Below are 25,497 nucleotides of genomic sequence, written 5' to 3'. Positions count from 1 at the left end.
GAGGATGTTGTTCCTCCCATTGGTCCTCAGCTTCATCTTTCTCTTCGACCCACACACGATGGGCTGAGGTGGAGGCATGTATGCGACGATGCGGCACCTCAGAATCCTCATCTGCAAAAAAGAAAACAACAGACGAGCGGTTAGCAGCAGGGGAGGGGACAGAGTGACATGAGTACGGTCACATAGCGCAGGCTTATTAGAAGGACCATCACTACTGCATTATATGTTGTTGAGAGACACTGCATGACATTACCTGAACCCGAGCCAGAGACACTACATGACATGACCCCAACTCAGCCCGGGGATTTTGCAGGACTTACCCTCAGTTCTGACCTTGGGATCAGCACCCGCACGGGTAGTTGATCTGCCATGGGCACCAATTAAGGCTGCCACGCTTTGCTCCAGGTTAGTCAGAGAATAAGTATTGGGTGGACCACCGCCTGTCTGTCGCTGTTTGCTCCAATTGTGTGCCAGCTTTTTCTTCAAAAATGACAATAGCAATGGTTACCAGAGTGCCATTCTGCTCTTGTAGCACACACAGATAGCCATCAAAGCACATAACATACTCTGTGCATTTAATACAGTCATTTGTTTAATGGCCCTGGAAGCTGCACGTGGAGAATGAGGAAGACATCGAAGTGCAGAATCATCTTTTAAGATCTCAGAAAGCCATCTTAATAATGTGTAAAGATCATTCATGGCAAATAAGGTGCAACACTAAGCCTACCTACAGCAACATGTATCAGATTTACAATGTAAGTAATCATGAATAAAAATATTACTTACTCTCAACGCCGCAATGGTCATTCCACCTGAAGCGGGAATTAAAGAGTTAAAACGTTTTAGTTTAGGAAGGCAAAAGCACAATTTGCTGATGTGGTGAAATTAGCAGGTGCAACTATAGGATAATGGTACAATTCTTGGTATTCAGAGCTAATGTCATAGGCCTAGGAAATGGCTTCCCATTGTTATTCAGAACTAAGAAATAGATTCCTGTTAATGGCAGGAGGCAGGATGCAGGATACATATGTTCATACCCAAGGAGGATGTGAAACAATTAGCAAAGTTAGAATTGAACAATCTGTAACAAAGCGAAAAAAATTGTCAGGCGGTAGAAAGACTGACCAATGATAATGTAAATGATGACTTTGCAAAGAATTCTGTATAAAAGAAGCAGCTCCTGAAGTGTTAGACCAGAACAGTTGGGAAGGCATCCAGTTAAAGAACTGGTGTAGACCGTGTCTCCCTTGATCAAACAATTAAACAATTCTTTTCTCCACAACAGGCCTGTGTTGAGTGTCTTTGTCATACTCCACATCAAATGGCGTAGTCTGGCAGGACGCACCCGGGCAAAAGACACACGGACACTTGCAGACCATCACAAGTGAATATATATTTTAAATACCGCTCATTAATCCGATGTAATCTGCCGCGAAACGTGTCGGTCGCCTGAGGTGTCCGAACTGGTGAGAAAGGTCTGAAATGGTGTAAAAGATTTGAGGGTAGTTAAGACGTCACAATAGTAATTATCAAAGTAGGATTGGCTTCGTAGATTTGTAATTGGAGACCCTAGGTTCGAGAAAACCAGGTTAAAGGGGACAACAAACCAATAGAGGGGTAGACATACCAAACATAGATGGTGTGAAAAGATATGCTAGATTAGGTGCTGAAAGGTTCGCTGAGTAGGTATTTTGCCGACGACCATAAAAAATTGAAATTTACTATGTTAAGTAATGGATGGGATCCCAAAGAAAACCCCGTAAAACAAAAATTATGTTGGGAGAAAGGCAAATAAACAGACAGCCAAAACAGGTTTGATGGTGGTCAGTCAATGTTTGCAATATAAGACCATAGCTAGGTCTTAATTAGAGGAATTGCGCAAATTAAGAATAGGAGATAGAGAGGGTAGATCTAAGAAGATTATAACACCAACACAGAAGCTTCAGCTTTTGTGCCAAGGACGAGAAAGATAAGCTTTGTTGAATGAAAGTGGTTGCGTGGAAGTCTTCTTGACTGTAGAATATTTGAGGTGGGAGTTAATGAATTTTTCATTTGTCTGAATGCTGGTCTTTTAAAAGAGAAATGGTGTATCTGTATGTTTGTTTTAGCTCCACCCACTTTTTTCAGACAGAGAGCTGAAAGTTTTTAACCTTTGTAGTGTAGTTCTAGATGTGGGAAGTTTAAGAAAATGTGAAGAAGTTGAATTGTGTACCTCGAATTGAATGACACTTTAAGTTAGAAACACAGATGTGGATTTATTTTGATGATAAGTTACAGAGCTAGGAAATGCACAAAGGATGGGTTTGTTTAACAGAAGATAAAACTTCAATTAAAAATGTGTGGCCCATTTTAAATCAATTAGAATCGTAAACAAAATGTTGCCTTTTCAATTTGGTTATTGCAGGCCAAGACGTCCAATTACTTGTGTAAAAAAAACACAATCATTGATTACATTGGGTTGAAAGATAATAAATTTAGTCTTATGAGTGAGATAAAGAAAGGAGAAGGGAAAACATAGAGTGTAATGTCCTTTTAAAAAAAGCCTGCCTGGGTTTCTTGAGGTTGCAGGCTGGGAAAACTCCGCCCTCGTTTCCTTTGTGTAGGATCTTACTTTAAATGACGTGAAACCTGTGTTGAGTGCCTTTGTCATACTCCACATCGCCACCTCTTCCTGCATTGCCGGAAGTCCCTGGGAATATCATCTGCTGTGGACACCTATCAGCAACAACAGTTCATAACCTCTTTACAACGGCTGGGGGGGTGGGGTTTACCTTCACACCTCCTGCTAAACTTCCCTCATCTACTCTCAATGGCAGGGACAAGTGCCTTATTGGCATCAAGACTAAATTTCCTCGACCGCTACCTGTTCAGATCGAGGTGCTGCATTTTCTCCTTTCTTTGAAAAATTGATGACTGAGAGCAGGGTGTACTGCGGATGCACGGGCGCACCCTGACCCTGACACCTGGCCAGAATCGCGGGAGCAAAAAAAAAAAAATCGGGGAAAAAAAAAAATCGTCGAAAAAATTTTACACATGCGCAGAAGGTCCGTTTCTTTTCAGCGCCCAAAAAGCCATCGTGCAAGGCCGATTTTACCACGACCACAACTGCCGGTCACCATTTGACCAATTTAGTGACCTTCCATCATAGCGGTATTTCAGCGGTAAAGAAAACCTCTATCCTCAAATACCGCCGAAAAAAACGGTGATAGCGGTATTTTACACATTTCCAGCCCCATGTATGTTTTAGCATCAGAATATCCCCAAATTGTCCCCAAATTTCTAATCTGGTGCTGCTGATTATTTTTAACAGAGCCAGGTTTTTAATTGTCATTTAAACAAATTGAACAAAATCTGTGTAGCTCTTTTTTTTCAGAACTTTTTCCCCCCAGGCTCCATGCTTGTACATACCTTCTATCCAGTACTGATGTCTTATCTTAGATCATATAGGATCTATTTATCTGCTAAGGCATCTGTTCATAAAGTGGAAATACGATTGAAATAAAGAATACAGAGAGAACAGAAAATGCATTGATCCTACATGTATTTGATGTAGTTAGACTACCCTCTAGTGGCTAGTGATAGAAACATAGAAAATAGGTGCAAGAGCAGGCCATTCGGCCCTTCGAGCCTACACCACCATTCAATATGATCATGGCTGATCATGCAACTTCAGTACCCCATTCCTGCTAACTCCCTTTTGAATATATCCAATAAACTGGACTCAACAACTTTCTGTGGTAGAGAATTCCTCAGGTTCACAATTCTCTGGATGAAAAAATTTCTCCTCATCTCGGTCCCAAATGGCTTACCCCTTATCCTTAGACTGTGACCCCTGGTTCTGGACTTCCCCAACATCGGGAACATTCTTCCCGCATCTAACCTGTCCAATCCCATCAGAATTTTATATGCTTCGATGAGATCCCCTCTCATCCTTCTAAATTCCAGTGAATATAAGCCTAGTTGATCCAGTCTTTCTTCATATGTCATCCTGCCATCCCGGGAATCAGTCTGGTGAACCTTCACTGCACTCCTTCAATAGTAAGAATGTCCTTCCTCAGATTAGAAGACCAAAACTGCACACACTATTCAAGGTGTGGTCTCACCAAGGCCCTGTACAACTGTAGTAAAATCTCCCTGCTCCAATACTCAAATCCCCTCGCTATGAAGGCCAACATACCATTTGCTTTTTTTACTGCCTGCTGTACCTGCATGCCTACTTTCAATGACTGATGTACCATGACACCCAGGTCTTGTTGCACCTCCCCTTTTACTAATCTGTCACCATTTAGATAATAGTCTGCCTTCCTGTTTTTGCCACCAAAGTGGATAACCTCACATTTATCCACATTATACTGCATCTGCCATGCATTTGTCCAAGTCATCCTGCAGCCTCTGAGCATCCTCCTCACAGCTCACACTGCCACCCAGCTTAGTGTCATCTGCAAACTTGGAGATATTACATTCAATTCCTTCGTCTAAATCATTAATATATATTGTAAATAGCTGAGGTCCCAGCATTGAACCTTGCAGTACCCCACTAGTCACTGCCTGCCATTCTGAAAAGGACCCATTTATTCCCACTCTTTGCTTCCTGTCTGCCAACCTGTTCACTATCCACGTCAATACATTACCCCCAATCCCATGTGTCTTAATTATGCACACTAATCTCTTGTGTGGGATACTGTCAAAGGCCTTTTGAAAGTCCAAATGCACCACATCCACTGGTTCTCCCTTATCCACTCTACTAGTTACACCCTCAAAAAATTCTGGAAGATTTGTCAAGCATGATTTCCCTTTCATAAATCCATGCTGACTTGGACCGATCCTGTCACTGCTTTCCAAATATGATGCTATTACATCTTTAATAAGTGATTCCAACATTTTCCCCACTACCGATGTCAGGCTAATCGGTCTATAATTCCCTGTTTTCTCACTCCCTCCTTTTTTAAAAAAGTGGGGTTACATTAGCTACCCACCAATCCATAGGAACTGATCCAGTGTCCATGGAATGTTGGAAAATAACCACCAATGCATCCAGTATTTCTAGGGCCACTTCCTTAAGTACTCTGGGATGCAGACTATCGGGCCCTGGGGATTTATCGGCCTTCAATCCCATCAATTTCCCTAACACCATTTCCTGACTAATAAGGATTTCCCTCAGTTCCTCCTTCTCGCTAGACCCTCGGTCCCCTAGTATTTTCGGGAGGTTATCCGTGTCCTCCTTAGCAATGTACATTATGGAAACAGAAAAAAGCTTTGTGAGATGTTCTGATAAGAATATGCAAACTCAACTTCACTGAAATGTGACCATGCCACTCTATTACCATCCTTTCAATATTTTGGCCCTATTTTTTTTTTCTCCCCTCTCCTCTCCTGACAATGCTGGGATATGGCTCCGTGTCGCTGGCAGTCCTCCAGAGTCTCACCCAAGTGACCATTCTTTGCATGTAAATCTTGGCAACGAATTTCGGCAAGTTATTCAACTGTGAGGAAATCATAGCCAAACCAAAATCTGTTCTCAGCCAGCCAACCAACAAACACGCATGCACACACTCACATGCATGCACACACATACTCATCATCATCATCATAGGCAGTCTCTCGGAATCGAGGAAGACTTGCTTCCACTCTTAGAATGAGTCATTAGGTGGCGGAACAGTCCAATACGAGAGCCACAGTCCCTGCCACAGGTGGGACAGACAGTTGTTGAGGGTAAGGGAGGGTGGGACAGGTGTGCCGCATGCTCTTTCCACTGCCTGCACTTGTTTACTGCATGAACTCGGTGATGAGACTTGAGGCGCTCAGCGCCCTCCCGGATGCACTTCCTCCACTTAGGGCAGTCTTTGGCGTCATGGAGCAGGTGAAGGCTGTTGATGAACTTTTGGGGGCATCTGAAACGGAGGACGACACTTCATAGACCCTCGCGGTTGACAGTGTCAAAGGCCTTTGTAAGGCCGAAGAAGGCCATGTATAAGGGCTGGCGCTGTTCCCTGCATTTTTCCTGCAGCTGTCGCGCTACAAAAATCATGTCCGTTGTGCCCCGTTGGGGACGATATCCGCACTGTGAATCCAGGAGGAGCTCCTCGGCCATAGGGAGAAGACAGTTGAGGAGGACTCTAGCGACAACTTTCCCAGTGGCTGATAACCAGGAGATTCCTCTGTAGTTGCCGCAGTCGGACTTGTCCCCCTTTTTTAAAGATGGTCACATCACTGCATCTCTGAGATCTCCCGGTATGCTCTCCTCCCTCCAGATGAGAGAGATGAGGACATATATCCGCGCCTACAGTGCCTCTATGCCATACTTTAGTGCCTCAGCAGGGATTCTATCCGCTCCTGTAGCCTTGTTGTTCTTGAGCTGTTTTATGGCTTTTCCTACCTCATGCAGTGTTGGGGTTTCACTGAGGTGGTGGCGGGTCGCATGCTGCGGGATGGAGTCGAGAACACTCGAGTCAAAGGCAGAGTCTCGATTGAGGAGATCTTTGAAGTGCTCCTTCCAGCGGGCCCTGACTGCCTTGGTGTCCTTGATGAGTGTTTCCGCATTCTTGGCCAGGAGTGGGGTGGGGCCTTGGGAGTTTGGACCATAGCTGGCCTTGACTACGATGAAGAATCCTCGCACATCATGGCTGTCGGCCAGTTGTTGTATTTCCTGTGCTTTCTCCATCCACCACCTGTTCTTTAGATCCCGGGTTTTTTGTTGGACTTCAGCCTTGAGCCGCCTGTAATGTTGCTTTGCTGCTCCCAAGTTGGTTTGTTGCTTAAGGCTCAGAAATGCCCTGTGCTTGCGATCTATTAATTCCTGGATCTCTTGATCATTCTCATCAAACCAGTCCTGGTGTTTCCTGGTTGAGTGACTGAGCGTCTCTTCACAGGCACTGGTTATCGAGGCCTGGAGAGCAGACCAAGCGCTGTGGGCATTCTGCGTCTCGGGGTCATCAAGTGTCGCCAGGTTAGCTGTGAGGCGCTGGCTGTATAGGGCTCTCTTAGCTGGGTCTTTAAGTGCCCCGGCATTGACTTTTTTGCGGCACTGCTTCTGCTGTCCCCTCCGTTTTGGGGCTATGTTGATGTTGATGCTGACAACTGCTGGATGGATCACCGCCTAATCTGATCCATCATCGACACACATACACACAGATACACACACATACACACAGATACAGATACACACACACAAACACATATACACATACACACACACACACACACACACATATACACACACATACACATACACACACACGCACTCACTCACTTCCCAGCAAAGATCATTGGCCCTGAAATTGCCCTGCATGTGCAAAATCCCGAACTTGCGATCTGTCAAGTTACGAATAAAAAAATGATCCACTATGACTTTCAAATCCTCATTTCCTGCAAAAATTTGGGTTAATTGCTCGCAAACTAAGCTGGAAAATTTTACTCTGGTGCAAAAAGGTGCAGGAGCTTGTTTGTACAACGTGAGGGGAGCTGGTGAGGATGAGAAAATTGCAATTTCAGGGGCCATAATAATTTTAAACAAACACCCAACAGAACCTACCAGGCAGCTGTAAAGGCTCTGTTTGAGGGTTGAGTATGTTTTAATCTTTTTGCTCATCTTGCAGAATCAATCTTCTCATTTCTACAAAACTGTACTGCCAGTTTTTAAAACTCTGTTGATCTACTTCCATTGACAAAAGGGTTTGGTCATCACAATTCTGAGTTGACAGGGTTTTGTGTTCCAAGAGTGAAGGCCAGCCAGTATTTATCGTGAGGCTATCAGGTTGCTCTGCTTAACTCCATGGTAGGCTGGTTTCCAATTGACCTATACCTTCCTTTAAAGCATATTAGTCAAACGGGGCTTTCTATGTTTCCTCATTGTCAAGTGAAAGGAGCACCGCCACATGTGATTCCAAGTACATTTATGCACAATGGCGTGCCCGTGGGATCTGTGATCCATTATGTTGCGTACAACTCCGCAGTGTGTACTCCTTAGCTACGCCGCCGACTGCAATTTCAGGGCCAATGTTATGATTGGCCTGGATGAGTGCAGCTCCAACACTCAAAAAGCTCAACACCATCCAGGATAAAGCAGCCCACTTGATTGGCACACCAACCACCACCTTAAAAATTCACTCCTTCCACCACCAGTGTACAATGGCTGCAATGTACCATCTACAAGATACATTGCAGCAACTCGCCAAGGCTTCTTCGATAGCACCTCCCAAACACCATCACCTCCAAGTTCACACCATAGAATCATAGAATGGTTACAGCACAAAAGGAGGCCATTTGGCCCATTGAGTCCATGCCGGCTCTCTGCAAGAGCACTTCAGCAATCCCACTCCCTCACCCTTTCCCCGTAGCCCTGCAATTTATTTCCTTAAGGTACTTATCCAATTCACTTTTGAAAGCCACAATTACATCTGCCTCCACTACCCTTTCAGGCAGTGTATTCCAGATCATAACCACTCTGCATAAAAATGTCTATCCTCATGTTGTCTTTGACCTTCTGCCAATCACTTTAAACCTATGTTCTCTGGTTCTCAACCCTTCTGCCAATAGGAACAGTTCATCTCTATCTACTCTGTCTAGACCAATCATGATTTTGAACACCTTTATCAAATCTGGCTGGAGTCATACCTAACACAAGGAAGATGGTAGTAATTGCTGGAGGTCAATCATCTCAGCCCCCGGACATCGCTGCAGGAGTTCCTCAGGGTAGTGTCCTGGGCCCAACCATCTTCAGTTGCTTCATCAATGAACTTCTCTCCATTATAAGGTCAGAAGTGGGGATGTTCACTGATGATTGCACAGTGTTCAGTTCCATTCTCAACTTCTCAGAAAATGAAGCAGTGCATGCCTGCATGCAGCAAGACCTGGATGACATTCAGGCTTGGGCTGATAAATGGCAAGTAACATTCACGTCACACAAGTGTCAGACAATAACTATCTCCAACAAGTGAGAGTCTAACCCCCACCGCATGACATTCAACAGCATTACAATTGCCAAATCCCCCACCATCAACATTCGCGGGGGGTTGGCATTGACTAGAAACTTAACTGGACCAGCCACGTAACTATTGTGGCTACACGAACAGGTCAGAGGCTGGGTATTCTGTGGCGAGTGTCTAACTTCCTGACTCCCCAAAGGCTTTCCACCATCTACAAGGCACAAGTCAAGGGTGTGATAGAATACTCTCCACTTGCCTGGATGAGTGCAACTCCAACAACACTGAAGACGCTCGACACCATCCAGGACAAAGCAGCCTGCTTGATTGACACCCCATCCACTGCCTTAAACATTCACTCCCTCCACTACCAGCACAATGTGTCTGCAGTGTGTACCATCCACAAGATACACTGCAGCAATTCGCCAAGGCTTCTTCAACATCTCTCAAACCCTTGATCTCAGCCACCTTGAATGACAAGGGCAGCAGGCGCATGGGAACACCATCACCTCCATGTTCCTCTCCAAGTCACACACCATCCTGACGTGGAAATACAGCACAGTTCCTTCATCGTCTCTGGGTCAAAATCCTGGAACTCCTTCTCTAACAGCACAGTGGGAGCACATTCACCCCAAGGAGTGCAGCAGTTCAAGGCGGCGGCGCACCACCATCTTCTCAAGGGCAATTAGAGATGGGAAATAAATGCTGGCCTTGCCAGCAACGCACATATCCCAGGAACAAACTAAAAAAAACATCTCCTTGTAACCTTCCCTGCTTTAAGGAGAACAACCCCAGCTTCTCCAGTTTATCCACGTAACTGACATCCCTCGTCCCTGGAACTATCCTGAATCTTTTTTTTAAACTTGCGTTCCGGGATGTGTGCATCGCTGGCAAGGCCAGCATTTATTGTCCATCCCTAATAGCTCTTGAGAATGTGGTGGTGAGTCGTCGTCGTTCTCCTCGGCCTCCTCGTCGTCGTCGCATTAATGCACCTCCCCTTTAAGTGCTGAATAAACCTTGTGCCACACATGACTGGAAATTAGACTGATCCCAATATTGGCCCACCTGTTGAGTGTTAAGCCAATAAGCAGCAGTTTTAGTGCTGAAATCAAGACCACAATCATGTTAATGAGGACAGAGCATAGATTTTGCTTGCTACCTAGACCATTTTGAGGTGTCACAGCTTAACATCGTTGGCACTTAACACTGCCTGTTTTGTGTCTATGTCCAATTTCTAGCCCTAGCTTAACAATGCCCACTATATGTTTATATGAAGCAATATAAAAAGCTGTTGCTTGACAAAGTAAAAACAGCTGTTAGTGGAAAGTGATAACTTCTTTGCATGTTTATCAGAAGCTGTTGTCAGATGCACTTGTCTTACTATATGCAGGCCAACCCACACTGCGATCTATGGACAGTCAGAGTATGTATGCATGTATGCATGTATGGTCTCCAATCGTCTTGGTTAACCCTTGCCACTGGATCAAGACCTAGCTCTATCAAGTGCGTGTGGTGGCTGGTGAGCAACGGCCATCACACGTTAAAAGAATCCATTCACAGGCATCTACACCCTTCAATATGTAGTTCGGGACCTGGAATATCAGGTCCCTCATTGAAACACCTGTGAACTCATTCCTTTTTGGTGTGGAAGCGGGTCATCCTCGAAACAAGGGATTGCCTAATACTATATTTTTTACATTTTGCTGAAGGAAAAAGAACCAAACTCCATTTTACTTTTCTTTTCAAAGTATTTGGGCTAAAAATTGGAGAGTGCTAAAACCCTGCTGGTGCCACTGTGGGCTGGAGTGAATGGCTGCTGAAATTAATGCTGCTGGTAGGATTTGAATATTGGTGCATTAGCCCAGCACGAAACTCACAGTGCAAGAATGACCTCAGCAGGAGGCCCAATGTAGCGAGACTGAAGTGACATTGCAGCAAGAACAGCCTTCTCTTAAAGCAATGCTGTCATTTTAGAACACCGTGTGGCCCCTTAAAATCTTCTAAAATGAAAAAAAATCTTTATATAGTTTTTAGGCCCTTACAGCTCAACTGCCTTCTGAAAAAAATAAACATTAAAAATGATTACCAAATGGCAGTCTTTAGCTTTTAAAGCTGAATTGCATTCCACACCTATAAAAAGGGGACAATTGTTTCAGCACTAAAACAAATGGCTCTACAAGCCGGGGAAAGGGCACCCAGGGTCTCGCATGCAACACTCCAGGGTTAACACTGCAAGAGAGGCCCTCCAGAAAGTAGGATATGGAACTAAATCACTGAGGAGGAGGAGTGGAGAGGAGATGAGAGGAGAGGAGAGAAGAAAGAAATGCCTTTCATGACTACCGGACATCTCAAAGCGCTTTACAGCCAATGAAGTACTTTTGAAGTGTAGTCACTGTTGTAATGTGGGACACGTGGCAGCACAGCAAACTCCCACAAATAGCAATCTGATAATGACCAGATAATCTGTCTTTTTGTTATGTTGATTGAGGGATACATATAGGCCAGGATATAGGGGATAACTCCCCTCCTCTTTTTCGAAATAGTGCCATGGGATCTTTTACATGCACCTGAGAGAGCAGACGTGGCCTCGGTTTAACATCTCTTCTGAAAGAAGGAAGAGGAGGAGGACAGTGAAGAAGGAGGAGGAAAGAGGAGGAGAAGGAGAAAGAAGAAGAAGAAACCGTCACTCGATTTCTCAATCCCAGCCACCAGCTTCTCAAGGTCTATCTGCAAGGCCATTTGCAGTGTCCCTCACTGCCTTCCACCAGCAATGCTTCAGCCATGGGAGTAGCACTGCATGACATCAGTAGGATAGGCAAAGGCATACATGAGACAGTCACATAAGGGTGATTAGTTGAGAACTTGATGTCATATTGGATGGATAGACGTATAAAGTTGGATTGGAAAGTTTGCCTTGTGGTGGCTTTTATTTCAGCATTGGGGCCAAGGGCACGTTGTGATGGTCAGTAACACAGGGAAGGATAGTATGCAGGTACAGCAAGTGATCAGGAAGGCCAGTGGAATCTTGGCCTTTATTGTAAAGGGGATGGAGTATAAAAGCAGGGAAATCTTGCTACAGTTATACAGGGTATTGGTGAGGCCACACCTGGAATACTGCGTGCAGTTTTGGTTTCCACATTTACGAAAGGATATACTTGCTTTGGAGGCAGTTCAAAGAAGGTTCACTAGGTTGATTCCGGAGATGATGGGGTTGACTTATGAGGAAAGATTCAGTAGGTTGGGCCTCTTCTCATTGGAATTCAGAAGAATGAGAGGTGATCTTATCGAAAAATATAAGATTATGAGGGGGCTTGACAGGGTGGATGCAGAGAGGATGTTTCCACTGATAGGGGAGACTAGAACTAGGGGGCATAATTTTAAAATAGGGGGCCGCCCATTTAAAACTGAGATAAGGAGGAATTTCTTCTCTCAGAGGATTGTAAATCTGTGGAATTCGCTGCCTCAGAGAGCTGTGGAAGCCGGGACATCGAATAAATTTAAGACAGAGATAGACAGTTTCTTAACCAATAAGGGAATAAGGGGTTATTGGGAGTGGGCAGGGAAGTGGACCCGAGTCCATGATCGGATCAGCCATGATCATATTGGGAGGCAGAGCAGGCTCGAGGGGCCGCATCACCTACTTCTGCTCCTATTTCTCATGTTCTTATGTAAGGTATGGGACAAATGTTAAAAGGGGAATTGGGGTTGTGGTCACTGGTACCGCAGGCAGATGATTCCATCCCGGATATCCCGTTCAGAAAGGGGCTGCCTGGGTTGTATCCTTCCTTCTGCTTCTTCCTCTTCTGCCCTCTCCTCTTCTGCTCTTTCCTCTTCTGCATCTTATTCTTCCCTCTGCGAGCAGATGCTGGAAATCTGAAATAAAACCAGAAAATGCTGGAAATACTCAGCAGGTCATGCAGCATCTTGTCATGAGATGTGAACTTTGTTTCTCCACAGATGCTGCCTGTCCTGCTGAGTATTTCCAGCATGTTCTGTCTTCTCAGAGGCCTTCCTTTACCACCCAAGGCCTTGCAAGCATCCAGCAGCTTTCCCTGCACACTTTTAACACTTTTAATATGTATTGCACCAAGCCTCTACTTCAATAAAATCAAACAAATCTAGTCCTAAAACTTAAATGCAAACTTACCTGAATGATGTGTGTGTGGCCCTTTAAGAAGTGCTAACAGCTCCTCTGTCAGTCTGCTGCACGTTCGCTTTTCTGAGCGAGCTTAGGACCCAGCACTAAACTCAGCGCAAGGGTCAAAGTTTGGACTTAGTTTTAGGGAATGAAGCTGGGCAGGTGGAAGGGGTATCAGTGGGAGAGCATTTTGGTGCTAGTGATCATAATTCAGTTAGATTTAGAGTAGTTATGGAAAAGGACAAAGACAGACCAGGAATAAAAGTTCTCAATTGGAGAAAAAACAATTTTGCTAAACTGAGATGGAATTCAGCCAAAGTGGACTAGAAATGGCTACTTGAAGGTAAATCAGTATCAGAGCAGTTGGAGGCATTCAAGGAGGAGATCCTGAGGGTTCCTTCAAAGAAAAAGAGTGGGACTAGCAAATCTAGAGTCCCCTAGGTGTCAAGGACATACAGGGGAGGATAAAGAAAAAAAGGGAAGCTCATTACAGATACTGAGGGCTAAATACTGCAGAAACTCTAGAGGCGTATGGAAAGTGCAGCGGTGCAATTAAAAAAGATATCCAGAAAGCAAAGAGAGAGCATGAAAGAATGTTGGCAAGGAAAATCAGGGAAAACCCAAAGATGTTATCTAAATATATTAAAAGCAAGAGGATAATTAGAGAAAGAGTGGGGCTTATTCGAGACCATAAAGGAAATCTGCGTGTGGAGGCGGAAGATGTGGGTATAGTTCTTAATGAATATTTTGCATCTGTTTTCACAAAAGTGAGGGGCGATGCAGGGAGGAGGAGTGTGAAATATTAGATTAAATAAACATAGTGAGAGAGGAAGTGTTAAGGGGCTTAGCAGCTTTGAAAGTGGATAAATCCTCAGGCCCGGATGAAATGTATTCCAGGCGTTGTGCATCTATAAAGCATGCACTCCCATGTTCCGCCACCAGGGAGCGCATCCCCTGAAGTCCCAAGGGATCCCAGCATCCCTTGGGAGCACTGTATATAAGCCAGCCCCTAAGGCCTGTTCCTCACTCTGGAGTGTCTTAATAAAGACAGAGGTCACTGTTACTTTAACCTCCCTGTGTGCAGTCTCATCTGTGTTAGGAACACAATAACTGGCGACGAGTATACGAATCCAACGCAAAGATGCAGCAAACTGTGGGCATCCTGGAGAAGTTCTCGGAGGGTGAGGACTGGGAAGCCTATGTCAAACGGCTAGACCAGTACTTTGTAGCCAACGAGCTGGATGGAGAAGGAAGCGCTGCAAAAAGGAGAGCGGTCCTCCTCACAGTCTGCGGGGCACCGACCTACAGCCTCATGAAGAATCTTCTGGCTCCGGTGAAACCCACAGATAAGTCGTATGAGGAACTGTGTACACTGGTTCGGGAGCATCTTAACCCGAGGGAGAGTGTGCTGATGGCGAGGTATCGGTTCTACACATGCCAGCGATCTGAAGGTCAGGAAGTGGCGAGCTACGTCGTCGAGCTAAGGCGACTTGCAGGACAATGTGAGTTTGATGGCTACCTGGAGCAGATGCTCAAAGACTTTTTTGTACTGGGCATTGGCCACGAGATCATTCTACGAAAACTTTTGACTGTAGAGACACCGACCCTCAGTAAGGCCATTGCGATAGCACAGGCGTTTATGTCCGCCAGTGCTAACACCAAACAAATCTCTCAGCACACAAGTGCTAGCAATGTTCATAAATTAACTGGAACTGTGTTTGCGAGCAGAAATGTACAGGACAGAAACCACGAGTCTGCAACTTCCAGCAGGCCTCAGGTGACCCAAATGATTCAGAATCCGCAACAAAGGATGAATGCAAGGCAGTTCACACCTTGTTGGCGTTGTGGAGGCTTCCATTCAGCCTATTCATGCCGCTTCAAAGGGTATGTTTGCAAGAGCTGTGGAACAATGGGGCACCTCCAACGAGCTTGCAGACGAGCTGCAAGCTCTGCAAAACCTGCTAACCACCATGTGGCAGAGGAAGATCGGTCCCTGGTGGATCAAAGCAATTTCGAGCCTCAGAGAGAGGTTGCAGATGCTGAAGTACATAGGGTGCACACATTTCCGACTAAATGTCCACCTATAATGCTAAATGTAAAATTGAATGGCTTACCCGTAGCCATGGAACTGGACACTGGCGCTAGCCAATCCATCATGAGTAAAAAGATGTTTGAGAGACTGTGGTGCAATAAAGCACTCAGACCAGCCCTGAGCCCCATCCACACGAAACTGAGAACGTACACCAAAGAGCTCATCACTGTCCTGGGCAGCGCCATGGTCAAGGTCACCTACGAAGGCACGGTGCACAAACTGCCACTCTGGATTGTCCCGGGCGATGACCCCACACTGCTTGGAAGGAGCTGGCCGGAGCTGGAACTGGGATGACATCCGAGCGCTATCACATGTCGCTGAGGCCTCATGTACACAGGTTCTTAACAAATTTCCTTCCCTTTTTGAGCCAGGCATTGGAAACTTTTCCGGGGCGAAGGTGCGGATCTACTTGGTCCCAGAGGCATGACCCATTCACCACAAGGCGCGAGCGGTACCTCACATGATGAGGGAGAGAGTGGAAATCGAGCTGGACAGGCTGCAACGCGAGGGCATCATCTCCCCAGTGGAATTCAGCGAGTGGGCCAGCCCGATTGTTCCAGTACTCAAAAGTAATGGCACGGTCAGGATTTGCGGCGATTATAAAGTAACTATTAATCATTTCTTGCTAAAGGACCAATACCTGCTACCTAAGGCAGACGACCTATTTACGATGCTGGCAGGAGGCAAGACGTTCACCAAGCTCGACCGGACTTCGGCCTACATGACGCAGGAACTGGAGGAGTCTTCGAAGGGCCTCACCTGCATCAACACGCACAAGGGACTATTCATCTACAACAGATGCCCGTTTGGAATTCGGTCGGCTGCAGCGATCATCCAGAGAAACATGGAGAGCCTACTCAAGTCGGTACCACGCATGGTGGTTTTTCAGGACGACATATTGGTCACGGGTCGGGACACCGTCGAGCACCTACAAAACCTGGAGGAGGTCCTCGAGCGACTGGATCACGTAGGGCTGCGACTGAAGAGGTCAAAATGCGTCTTCATGGCAACAGAAGTGGAGTTTTTGGGGAGAAAGATCGTGGCGGACAGCATTCGACCCACAGACGCCAAGACAGAGGCTATCAGGAATGTCCCCAGGCCACAGAATGTCACGGAGCTGCGGTCGTTCCTGGGACTCCTCAACTGTTTTGGTAACTTCCTACTGGGGTTAAGCACCCTCTTAGAGCCCCTACATGTGTTATTGCATAAAGGTGAGAACTGGGTATGGGGAAAAAACCAAGTAATTGTTTTTGAGAAAGCCAGAAACATTTTATGCTCCAACAAGCTGCTTGTATTGTATAACCCATGTAAAATACTTGTGCTCGCATGTGATGCATCGTCGTACAGAGTTGGGTGTGTATTACAACAAGCTAACGTTGTGGGGAAGTTGCAACCTGTCGCCTATGCCTCCAGGAGCTTGTCTAAGGCCGAGAGGGCCCACAGCATGATTGAGAAAGAGGCAAGAGAAAATGCATCAGTACCTGTTTGGCCTCAAATTTGAGCTGGAAACCGATCACAAGCCTCTCATATCCCTGTTCGCTGAAAACAAGGGGATAAATACTAATGCTTCAGCCCACATACAAAGGTGGGTACTCGCACTATCAGTGTATAACTATACCATTTCCCACAGGCCAGGCACCGAGAACTGTGTGGATGCTCTCAGTCGGCCACCATTGCCCACCACGGGGTTGGAAATGGCGCAGACTGCAAACTTGTTGATGGTCATGGAAGCGTTTGAAAATGATAAATCACCTGTCACGGCCCGCCAGATTAGGACTTGGACCAGCCAAGATCATCTGCTGTCCCTAGTAAAAAACTGTGTACTGCATGGGAGCTGGGCCAGCATCCCCGTTGAAATGCAAGAGCTAATCATACCGGTCCAGCGGCGAAAGGACGAGCTGTCCATTCAGGCAGACTGCCTGTTGTGGGGTAACCGCCTAGAGGTTCATCTCAGATCTCCACAGCACACACCCGGGTATTGTAATGATGAAAGCGATAGCCAGATCCCACGTGTGGTGGCCCGGTATCGACTCTGACTTAGAGTCCTGTGTACGGTAATGCCGCGTGTGTGCTCAGTTGAGCAACGCGCCCAGAGAGGCACCACTAAGTTTGTGGTCCTGGCCCTCCAGACCATGGTCGAGGACCCATGTCGACTATGCGGGCCCGTTTCTCGGTAAAATGTTCTTGGTGGTGGTCGATGCTTTTTCAAAATGGATTGAATGTGAAATAATGTCGGAAAGCACTGCCACCGCCACCATTGAAAGCCTGAGGGCCAAGTTTGCCACCCACGGCCTGCCTGACATACTGGTCAGTGACAACGGGCCATGTTTCACCAGTCCCAAATTTAAAGAATTCATGACCCGCAATGGGATCAAACATGCCACCTCGGCCCCGTTTTAACCAGCCTCCAATGGCAGGCGGAGCGGGCAGTACAAACAATCAAACAGAGCCTTAAACGAGTCACAGAAGGCTCTCTCCAAACCCGCCTGTCCCGAGTACTGCTCAGCTACCGCACGAGACCCCACTCGCTCACAGGGGTGCCCCGGCTGAGCTACTCATGAAAAGGACACTTAAAACCAGGCTCTCGCTGGTTCACCCCAACCTGCATGATCAGATAGAGAGCAGGCGGCAGCAACAAAATGTAAACGATGGTCGCGCCACTGTGTCATGGGAAATTGATCTGAATGACTCTGTGTGTGTGCTAAACTATGGACATGGTCCCAAGTGGATCGTGGGCACGGTGATAGCTAAAGAACTGAGTAGGGTGTTTGTAGTCAAGCTAGACAATGGACAAATTTGCAGAAAGCACCTGGACCAAACGAGGCTGTGGTTCAAAGACTGCCCTGAACAAACCACAGCAGACACCACCTTTTTCGATCCCACAACACACACCCAAAGGATTAACGACAGCACCCCAGACGAGGAAATCGAACCCAGCAAGGCCAGGCTCACCCAACAGCCCTGCAGGGCCAACAACACGCCAGCCCAGTGAGGGCACAGCCAACACACCAGAACAGACATTTGTACCGAGGCGGTCCACCAGGGAAAGAAAGGCTCCCGACTGCCTCACCTTGTAAATAGTTTTCACTTTGACTTTGTGGGGGGGAGTGATGTAAAGCATGCACTCCCATATTCCGCCACCAGGGAGTGCATCACCTGAAGTCCCAAGGGATCCCAGCATCCCTTGGGAGCACTGTATATAAGCCGGCCCTTAAGGCCTGTTCCTCACTCTGGAGTGTCTGAATAAAGACTGAGGTCACTGTTACTTTAACCTCCCTGTGTGCAGTCTCATCTGTGTTAGGAACTCAATACCAGGCTGTTAAGAGAAGCAAAAGAGGAAATAGCAGAGGCTCTGACCATTATTTTCCAATCCTCTCTAGCTACAGGTGTGGTGCCAGAGCATTGGAGGACTGCTACCATTGTATCTTTGTTTAAAAAGGGAGAAAGTGATAGACTGAGTAATTACAGGCCAGTCAGCCTAACCTCGGTGGTGGAAAAATTATTGGAACAAATTCTGAGAGACAGGATAAATCTTCTTTTAGAAAGACACGGATTAATCAAGGACAGTCAGCATGGATTTGTTAAGGGAATGTCATGTCTGACTTACTTAATTTAATTTTTTGAGGAGGTAACAAGGAGGGTTGATGAGGGTAGTGCATTTGATGTAGTGTATATGGATTTTAACAAGGCTTTTGATAAGTTCCCACATGGCATACTGGTCATGAAAGTAAAAGGCCATGGGATCCAGGGCAAAGTGGCAAGTTGGATCCAAAATTGGCTCAGAGGCAGGAAGCAAAGGGTAATGGTTGATGGGTGCTATTGTGAAAGGAAGGCTGTTTCCAGTGGGGTTCCGCACGGCTCAGTACTAGGTCCCTTGCTTTTTGTGGTATATATCAATGATTTAGACTTGAATGTTAGGGGTATGATTAAGAAATTTGCAGTTCTGTAGTTGTGTAGTTGATAATGAAGCAGAAAGCTGTAGACTGCAGGAAGATATCAATGAACTGGTCAGGTGGGCAGAACAGTGGCAAATGGAATTCAATCCAGAGAAGTGAGACATAATGCATTTGGGGAGGGCTAACAAGGCAAGGGAGTACACATTAAATGGTAGGACACTGAAAAGTGTAGAGGAACAAAGGGACCTTGGAGTGCATGTTCACAAATCCCTGAATGTAGCAAGCTAGGTAGATAAGGTGGTTAAGAAGGCATATGGAATACTGGCCTTTTTTAGCTGAGGCATAGAATATAGGAGCAAGGAGGTTATGTTTGCCTTGTTTAAAACACTAGTTAGGCCACAGTTAGAGTACTGTGTGCAGTTCTGGTCACCACATTACAGGAAAGATGTGATTGCACTAGAGAGGGGACAGAGGAGATCTACGAGAATGTTGCCTGGACTGGAGAATTTTAGCTATAAGGAAAGGTTGGATAGGTTGGATTTGTTTTGTTTGGAGCAGAGGAGGCTGAAGGGCAACCTTATTGAGGTATATAAAATTATGAGGGGCCTAGATAGAATGGAAAGAATGACTAAAAGAATGATTAAGAAAGGGAAGATAGACGATGAAAGTAAACTAGCACGAAATATAAAATCAGATAGCAAGAGTTTCTACAGGTATATAAAAAGGAAAAGAGTGGCTAAAGTAAATGTTGGTCCCTTAGAGGACGAGACTGGGGAATTAGTGATGGGGAACATGGAGATGGCAGAAACTCTGAACAAATATTTTGTATCAGTCTTTACGATAGAGGACACAAACAATATTCCAACAGTGGATAGTCAAGGGGCTATAGCGGGGGAGGAATTTAACACAATCACAATCACTAAGGAGGTGGTACTCAGTAAGATAATGGGACTAAAGGCGGATAAATCCCTTGGACCTGATGGCTTGCATCCTAGGGTCTTCGGAGAAGTAGCGGCATGGATAGTGGATGCATTGGTTGTAATTTGCCAAAATTCAATGGATTCTGGGGAGGTTCCAGCAACTTGGAAAACTACAAATGTAACACCCTTATTCAAAAAAGGAGGCAGACAAAAAGCAGAAAACTATAGACCATCTGTGGTTGGGAAAATGTTGGAGTCCACTATTAAAGAAGCAGTAGCAGGACATTTAGAAAAGCATAATTCGGTCAAGCAGAGTCAGCATGGATTTATGAATCATCATCATAGGCAGTTCCTCGGAATTGAGGAAGACTTGCTTCCACTCCCAAAGTGAGTTATTTGATGGTAGAACAGTCCGATACAAGAGCCACAGACCCTGTTACAAGTGGGACAGACATTCGTCGAGGGAAGGGGTCGGTGGGGCTGGTTTCCCATGCGCTCCTTCCGCTGCCTGCGCTTGGCCTCTTCATGCTCTTTGCGTTGGGACTCGAAGAGCTCGCACCCTCCCGGATGTACTTTTTCCACCTCGAGCGGTCTTCGGCCAGGGTCTCCGAGGTGTCAGTGGTGATGTCGCACTTTACCAGGGAGGCTTTGAGGGTGTCTTTATAACGTTTCCGCTGTCCTCCTTTGACTCGTTTACCACGAAGGAGCTCCGCATAAAGCATTTGCTTAGGAAGTCTCGTATCTGGCATACAAAGTATGTGGCCTGCCCAGCAAAGCTGATCGAGTGTGGTCAGTGCTTCAATACTGGGGATGTTAGCCTGGTCAAGGACACTGATGTTGTTCCGCCTGTCCTCCCAGGTGATTTGCAGGATCTTGCAGAGACATCGTTGGTGATATATCTCCAGCGACTTGAGGTGCCTTCTATACATCATCCATGCCACAGATCCATACAGGAGGGCGGGTATTACTACAGTCCAGTAGACTGTGAGCTTGGTTGTAGATTTCAGGGCCTGGTCTTCAAACACTCTTTTCCTCAGACGGCCGAAGGCTGCACTAGTGCACTGGAGGCGATGTTGAATCTCCGCATCAATGTCTGCCTTTGTTGATAAGAGGCTCCCGAAAAACCGGTTAATTTGACGTCTATACAGAATATTCAACTTTCCAGCCCAGCTATTAGCATCGTTAACACAGAAATGGTCCACGTTGTCCAGGACCGCACTGTGGATCTTGATGATTGGAGGGCAGTGCTGAACGGCGGTGACAGGCTGGTGGAGGACCTTTGTCTTACAGATGTTAAGCGTAAGGCCCATGCTTTCATATGCCTCAGTGAATACATTGACTATATCCTGGAGTTCAGCCTCTGAATGTGCGCAGACGCAGGCGTCGTCCGCATACTACAGTTCAACGACAGAGGTTGGGGTGATTTTGGACCTGGCCTGGAAGCGGCATAGGTTAAACAGCTTCCCACTGGTTCAGTAGTTTAGTTCCACTCCAGCGAGGAGCTTGTTGACTGTGAGGTGGAGCATGGCGGTGAGGAAGATTGAGGAGAGTGTTGGAGCGATGACGCAGCCCTGTTTGACCCCGGTCCAGACGTGGATTGGGTCTGTAATGGATCCATTGGTAAGGATCACGGCCTGCATGTCATCGTGAAGCAGGCGAATGATGTTGACAAACTTTTGGGGGCATCCGAAACGGAGGAGGACGCTCCATAGACCCTCACAGTTGACAGCGTCAAAGGCCTTTGTAAGATCAAAAAAGGCCATGTATAGGGGTTGGCGCTGCTCCCTGCATTTTTCCTGCAACTGGCGCGCTGCAAAGATCATGTCTGTTGTGCCCTGTAGGGGACGAAATCCGCATTGTGATTCCGGGAGGAGCTCCTCGGCCACAGGGAAAAGACGATTGAGGAGAACTCTAGCGACAACTTTTCCAGTGGCTGATAGCAGGGAGTTTCCCCTGTAGTTGCCGCAGTTGGACTTGTCCCCTTTTTAAAAAATGGTCACAATCACTGCATCTCTGAGATCGCCCGGCATGCTCTCCCCCCTCCAGATGAGAGAGATGAGGTCATGTATCCGCGCCAGCAGCACCTCTCCGCCATATTTTAGCGCCTCAGCAGGGATTCCATCCGCACACATAGCCTTGTTATTCTTGAGCTGTTTTATGGCTTTGCCAACCTCATGCAACGTTGGAGTTTGACTGAGTTGGTGGTGGGTCGCATGCTGCGGGATGGAGTCGAGAACACTCGAGTAAAAGGCAGAGTCTCGATTGAGGAGATCTTCAAAGTGCTTCTTCCATCGGGCCCTGACAGCCTCGGTGTCCTTGATGAGTGTTTCCCCATTCTTAGCCAGGAGTGGGGTAGGGCCTTGGGAGTTTGGACTGTAGGTGGCCTTGACTGCAGCGAAGAATCCTCGCACATCATGGCTGTCGGCCAGTTGTTGTATCTCCTGTGCTTTCTCCATCCACCACCTGTTCTTTAGGTCCTGGGGTTTGTGTTGGACCTGAGCCTTGAGCCATCTGCAATGTTGTTTTTCAGCTCCCGAGTTGGGTTGTTGCTTGAGGCTCAGAAATGTTTTGTACTTGCGATCTATTAGTTCTTCAATCTCCTGATCATTTTCATCAAACCAGTCCTGATGTTTTCTGGCTGAGTGACCAAGTGTCTCTTCACAGGCACTGGTTATAGAGGCCTGGAGGGCAGACCAAGTGCTATGGGCATTCAGCATCTCAGGGTAACCAAGGCATGCCACATTGGCTGTGAGGCGCTGGCTGAATAGGGTTCTCTTAGCTGGGTCTCTAAGTGCCCCGGCATTAACTTTTTTGCGGAACTGCTTCTGCTGTCCCCTCTGCTTTGGGGCAATATTAATGTTGATGATGGTTCGGATTAGGCGGTGGTCCATCCAGCAGTCGTCAGCTCCTGTCATAGCACTGGTGATGCGCACATCCTTGCGATCCCTGGCTCAGACGATGACATAGTCAAGCAGGTGCCAGTGTTTGGAGCGAGGGTGTTACCACGATGCCTTGTATTTGTCCCTCTGCCGGAACAGGCTGTTGGTGATGAGGAGTTCATGTTCTAGACATTTTGTCAGGAGTAGGGTACTGCTGGATTTGGCTTTCCCTACCCCCTATCTGCCAATCACACCGCCCCAGAGGGCTGTATCTTTGCTGACTCTGACATTAAAATCACCCAGGAGGATCAATTTGTCACCCATGGGGACGCAGGACAATAATATCTCGAGGTTGGAATAAAAACCCTCTTTAGCCTCATCCGTTGCATCGAATGTAGGGGCGTACGCACTGATGACTGTGGTGCATTGGTTCCGGGATAGGGTAATACGAAGAGTCATGAGGCGTTCATTAACCCCACAGGGGGAGTCTTTGAGGCGGTCGACCAGCTCATTCTTGACGGCAAAGCCGACTCCATGAAGGCGGTGTTCTGCCTCTGGTTTCCCTTTCCAGAAGAAGGTGTAACCTCCACCATGTTCCTTCAACTGGACTTCCCCTGCCCACCAGGTCTCGCTTAGTGCGGCGATGTCAATGTCAAAGCGTCTGAGTTCCCGGGCAACTATGGCGGTGCGGCGTTCCGGATTTATGAAAGGGAAGTCATGTTTGACAAATTTGCTGGAATTCTTTGAGGATGTCATGAACAGGGTGGATAAAGGGGAACCAGTGGATGTGATGTATTTGGACTTCCAGAAGGCCTTTGACAAGGTGCCACATAAAAGGTTACTGCACAAGATAAAAGTTCACAGGGTTGGGGGTAATATAGTAGCATGGATAGAGGATTGGCTAACTAACAGAAAACAGAGAGTCTGGATAAATGGTTCATTCTCTGGTTGGCAACCAGTAACTAGTGGGGTGCCGCAGGGATCAGTGCTGAGACCGCAACTATTTACTATCTATATTAATGACTTGGAAGAAGGGACTGCGTGTAATGCAGCCAAGTTTGCTGATGATACAAAGATGGGGGGGGTGAAAGCAATGTGAGGAGGACACAAAAAACCTGCAGAAGGACATAGACAGGTTAAGTGAGTGGGCAAAAATTTGGCAGATGGAGTATAATGTTGGAAAGTGTGAGGTCAATTACTTTGACAGAACAAAATCAAAGAGCAAATTATTATCTAAATGGAGAAAGATTGCAAAGTGCTGCAGTACAGCGGGACCTGGGGGTACTTGTGCATGAAACACAAAAGATTAGTATGCAGGTACAGCAAGTGATCAGGAAGGCCAATGGAATCTTGGCCTTTATTGCAAAGGGGATGGAATATAAAAGCAGGGAAGTCTTGTTACAGTTATGGAGGGTATTGGTGAGGCCACACCTGGAATACTGTGTGCAGTTTTGGTTTCCATATTTAAGAAAGGATATACTTGCTTTGGAGGCAGTTCAGAGAAGGTTCACTAGGTTGATTCCGGCGATGAGGGGATTGACATGAGGAAAGGTTGAGTAGGTTGGGCCTCTACTCATTGGAATTCAGAAGAATGAGAGGTGGTCTTATCGAAACATATAAGATTATGAGGGGGCTTGACAGGATGGATGCAGAGAGGCCGTTTCCACTGATAGCGGAGACTAGAACTCGAGGGCATAATCTTAGAATAAGGGGCCGCCCATTTCAAACTGAGATGAGGAGGATTTTCTTCTCTCAGAGGATTGTGGATCTGTGGAATTCGCTGCCTCAGAGAACTGTGGAAGCTGGGTCATTGAATAAATTTAAGACAGAGATAGACAGTTTCTTAATCGATAAGGGAATAAGGGGTTATGGGGAACGGGCAGGGAAGTGGATTTGCATCCATGATCGGATCAGCCATGATCGTATTAAATGGCGGAGCAGGCTTGAGGGGCTGTATGGCCTACTCCTGCTCCTATTTCTTATGTTCTTATTATGTTTTTAATACCCTATTTCTCTTAGCAGAAGGGCAACAACTAGGGTGCATAGATTTAAAGTAATTGGTAGGAGGTTTAGAGGATATTTGAGGGGAAATTTCTTCACCTAGAGGGTTGTGGGGGTCTGGATCTCACTGCCTGAAAGGGTGGTAGAGGCAGAAACACTCACCACATTTAAAAAATGTTTGGATGTGCACTTGAAGTGCCGTAACCTATCGGGCTACAGACCAAGAGCTGGAAAGTGGGATTAGGCTGGATAGTTCTTTGTTGGCTGGCGCGGACATGATGGTCGAAATGGCCTCCTTCTGTGCTGTACATTTCTATGATTCTATGATTTGCAGAGCGTGTGTCATCATCATCATAAGCAGTCCCTCAGAATATAGAAAGACTTGCTTCCACTCTTAGAATGAGTCCTTAGGTGGCTGAACAGTCCAATACAAGAGCCACAGTCCCTGCCACAGGTGGGACTGACAGTCGTTGAGGGTAAGTGAAGGTGGGACAGGTTTGCCGCGTGCGTCAAGTCGGTGGTGCACCGCTAACGGCAGCGCTGTGGCCCTCGCCAAAATGGCGGCCGCCGAGTGCCATACTAGAGGCGGGCGTTAGAGCGGTGGCCGGCTTTTTTTTTCAGGATTCCGGAGGTAACTCGTCGTCTAATTT

The 25,497-nt window shown here is 46.6% G+C and overlaps 1 long non-coding RNA gene across 1 annotated transcript in view; it reads right to left on the bottom strand.

Moving 5' to 3' along the window:
- Window positions 1–427: 427 nt before the first annotated feature.
- LOC139232849 (uncharacterized) overlaps window positions 428–25,497 on the bottom strand; it is an 84,378-nt gene continuing 59,308 nt past the window's right edge. Inside the window, exons 2-3 of the long non-coding RNA XR_011588084.1 lie at window positions 787–812; window positions 428–480 (exon numbers count right to left, since the gene is read on the bottom strand). This is a non-coding gene — a long non-coding RNA (uncharacterized lncRNA). The remainder of the gene's footprint in view (window positions 481–786; window positions 813–25,497) is intronic.

The sequence above is a fragment of the Pristiophorus japonicus genome, chromosome 2 (assembly GCF_044704955.1).
Source record: "Pristiophorus japonicus isolate sPriJap1 chromosome 2, sPriJap1.hap1, whole genome shotgun sequence".
NCBI lineage: Eukaryota > Metazoa > Chordata > Chondrichthyes > Pristiophoridae > Pristiophorus > Pristiophorus japonicus.
This window is presented reverse-complemented; position numbering and strand designations above follow the sequence as displayed.